This window comes from Humulus lupulus, chromosome X, assembly GCF_963169125.1.
Source record: "Humulus lupulus chromosome X, drHumLupu1.1, whole genome shotgun sequence".
In the NCBI taxonomy this organism is placed as follows: Eukaryota; Viridiplantae; Streptophyta; class Magnoliopsida; order Rosales; family Cannabaceae; genus Humulus; species Humulus lupulus.
This window is the reverse complement of record NC_084802.1, coordinates 85673380-85676751: the sequence shown is the minus strand read 5'-3', so window position 1 is coordinate 85676751 and position 3372 is coordinate 85673380. Positions and strand designations below refer to the sequence as shown.

General features: G+C 41.5%; 1 non-coding gene across 1 annotated transcript; it reads right to left on the bottom strand.

Moving 5' to 3' along the window:
• Positions 1 to 2862: 2862 nt before the first annotated feature.
• Positions 2863 to 2969, bottom strand: LOC133807939 (small nucleolar RNA R71). Its single transcript, XR_009879821.1, has one exon. It is a non-coding gene; the product is annotated as a small nucleolar RNA R71 (small nucleolar RNA).
• Between the last annotated feature and the right edge of the window lie 403 nt (positions 2970 to 3372).

Below are 3372 nucleotides of genomic sequence, written 5' to 3'. Positions count from 1 at the left end.
TATTTTCCCTTCATGGCAATGCTATAGCATTCCCTGGCAGCAAGCTAATCTCCTCTCATGGTACATATTCCCAAGGATGATGGCAATTTCATGGCCAAGTGGCAAAGTGAAGCTATAGCTTTAAACGCCACAACACAGGTCTCCCCAAAATTTCATTGTAGGCAGTTAGGCCATCAATTACCATGAACTCGAGCATCTTGCCGACAGGTCGCACCTCATCCCCCAATGTTACTATGAGCTCGATTATTTATATGGTTTGACATTACCTCTCCTGATACTCCATAGAGGGTCATAGGGGTCTCCTTAAGATCAGCTACATATTGCCCCATCTTTTCAAGGGTGGATCTAAATAGCACTTTCACAAATCTCTAGTTGTCAATCAGTATTCTGTGCACTCTCCGGTTTGGGAGTTGAATAGTTATCAGCAGCAGATCATTATGAGGGAATTGGACATGGCTAGTATCTTCTTCTATAAAAATGATTGGTTATTTATCCAATCACTGTTGTTTAGATAACCTTTGCTCCGAAATGACCTCGGTGCCATCATGTATTTTTAGCATCTGGATATATCTCTTCTGGGCTCCATTGCTCATTCCTGTAAGATGAGGTTCGTCTGCAATGGTGACTATGTCCCTCCCTTCAACTAGGGGAGGGATGATCTAATTTCCATGAGCTAGTTGAGCTTATGGTGGATTGACTTGGTTACACGGAGCTGGTTGAGGGTTCTACCCCATCGTTTTGTTAGGAGCTACCCTGTTTTGAGTGTATTGGACGAACGGTCTAGCCCGAATGAGATTCTTGATATCATCCTTTAACTTACGGTAATCGTCTGTGTTGTGGCCAATATCATTGTGGTATCGCAGAATATAGTTGGGTCTCTCTTTGGCCTTTGATGCTTCATGGGCTCAGGCTACTTCCATGGATGATGGGCAGAATTTGCCAGATAAATATGTTCCTCTGTTAGGTTGGTATACGTTGTGAAGATAGAAGTGTACTTCTCCCCATGCTTATTTTTGTTGGACCCGTTCTGGTGTCACTCACCATTTCCTTTTCTTTTATTACCCCGACCTGGTTATGCTGGGTAGCGGGCTAAGTCGTATCTGCAGCATCTGCCACCACTCCAGCGGGTTGAATAAGGGTTTGGCTTGTTCCTATGATAGCATATTCAGCCTCCTCTAGATTTATCCATTCTTGAACTTGGCCCAAGAATTCATCTACACTTTTCACTCCTTTCCTTTGGAGCTCCTTCCATAGACCTCCTCCTACAATGATTCCTCTTCTCATGACCACGAACTATGCACTGTCATTAGCTTCTCTAGCACGGACTGCTGAATTAGTAAATCGATTGAGGTAGGCCTTTAGGGACACATCGGGTTGTTGCTAAATGTTGGCCAGTCTCTTGAACTCGGGAAACAGCTTTTTGCAAAGATGACTGAGTGCTTCTTATATTTATTGAACCATAGCTTGGCTGGTCCGGTCAACATAGCTGGAAATAGAACATGCCTAAGTTAATCCTAACCATATATGTGTGTGACCATGCAAACACATCTAAGTTTTTCTTTAAAATCTCGATCAGGGTATTTTTTTGCTAGGCCTTGAGGATTTTACCTACTTTTACGACCCAAGATGTAATCTCCTCATGGTGTGTTACTTCCCCCAACTCGTCCAAGGCCTGAAGCTCTGAACGTTTCTCGCCTTTGTGAGGATCTATCTCCTTATGTTTAGGAACCATTATGTCTATAATCATAGGTTCCTCAACCTCTTTGACTATAACCATGGCTTTCTGACCAGATTGTGATTTTCCCTTCATTACTATATTGTAACACTCCAAAGCTACCAACTAATCTCCTATCACTGTACATATTCCAATTAAGGTGCGAATTTCATGACCAGGTGACAGACAGAGGTTATTCGCTCAAGGTTAATCAAAGTTGGTCATCTAAGAATGGCATTGTAAGTAGTTGGCATTGTAACTACTAGCTCGTCAATTGTTCCTATCACGACCAAGCCTTCACCGAATAAGCCATATAAGGTTGTTGAGCAAGCGTTAAGGTCACGGACTTCATGTCCCATCTTCTCTAAGGTTTACCTAAATTACACATTGACTGAACTACCATTACCAATCAAAATCTTCCTGACTCTTCTATTGGCTAGTTGAACTGTTATCACCAAAGGATCATTGCGAGTAACCTGGATGTGACTAGTGTCCTCCACAGTGAAGATTATCGATTGCTTATCTACCCTATATTGCTTAGGCATCTACCGCTCTAGAATGTGAGAAGAACCGTCCTGGATCTTTACTTCATGGACATATCTTTTTGTGCTCCCTTGCTCGCTCCTACAAAATGGGGTCCACTTGCAATAGTGATGATATCAAATCCTTCAAATAGAGGGCTAGGAGCTGATTTTTTTATGCAAGGAGCTTCACATGAATGATCTATTGGTTTGCCAAAATTAGTATTTGATTTTGAGCGGTTTATGGATTTGGGTTTGTAGATGATGGTTTCAATCTAATCTTTAAGTTGTCGACAATCGTCTATAGTATGTCAGATATTGTTATGAAAATTTCAAAACTTGGATGGGAGTGCATTCATGCATCAAACACCCCACATTTGTTGCTAATAATTTCGAGACTTGCCTACGGATGACCCAGACATGCACATAGCTAATTTCCTGATGCTGTGTGCAACATTTAAAATTAATGGGGTGAGTGACGATGCTATCAGATTGAGGTTGTTCCCAATTTCATTGAGGGAAAGAGCTGGAAGTTGGTTAAACTCTATGCAGGCCAACTCTATTAACACTTGGGAGGATCTAGCACAGAAGTTTCTTGCGAAGTTCTTTCCTCCATCAAAGGGTGCAAGGTTTCGAGGAGAAATTAATAACTTCTTCCAGACTGATGGGGAATCATTATATGACGCATGGGAGATGTTTAAAGAATTGTTGAGAAAGTATCTCCATCACTACATTGAGAAGTGGATGTTGGTCCACAATTTCTATAATTGGTTGTGCACTACTAAACGCACCATCATTGATGCCACAGTAGGAGGGGCATTCAGGGGTAATAGTCGAAATGAGGTCTATGATTTGTTGAAAGAAATGGCCATGAATAACTGCCAATGTGCTCATGAGTGAGCCACTAGTAATAGAAAAGTAGTTGGGATTCATGAACTAGATGCTATCACAACATTAACTGCTCAAGTTGCCACCTTAACCAAGCAGTTGCAGAAAAACAATATCTTAGCCCAAGTCATGCAGATGCAGACAGCTTGTGAAAGATGTGGGAGTTCTCATTTTTTGTCATTGTATGGCAACAGAGGTGAATAACTCTATCCCTATGGAGCAAGTGAATATGATGAGAAATTTTAATAG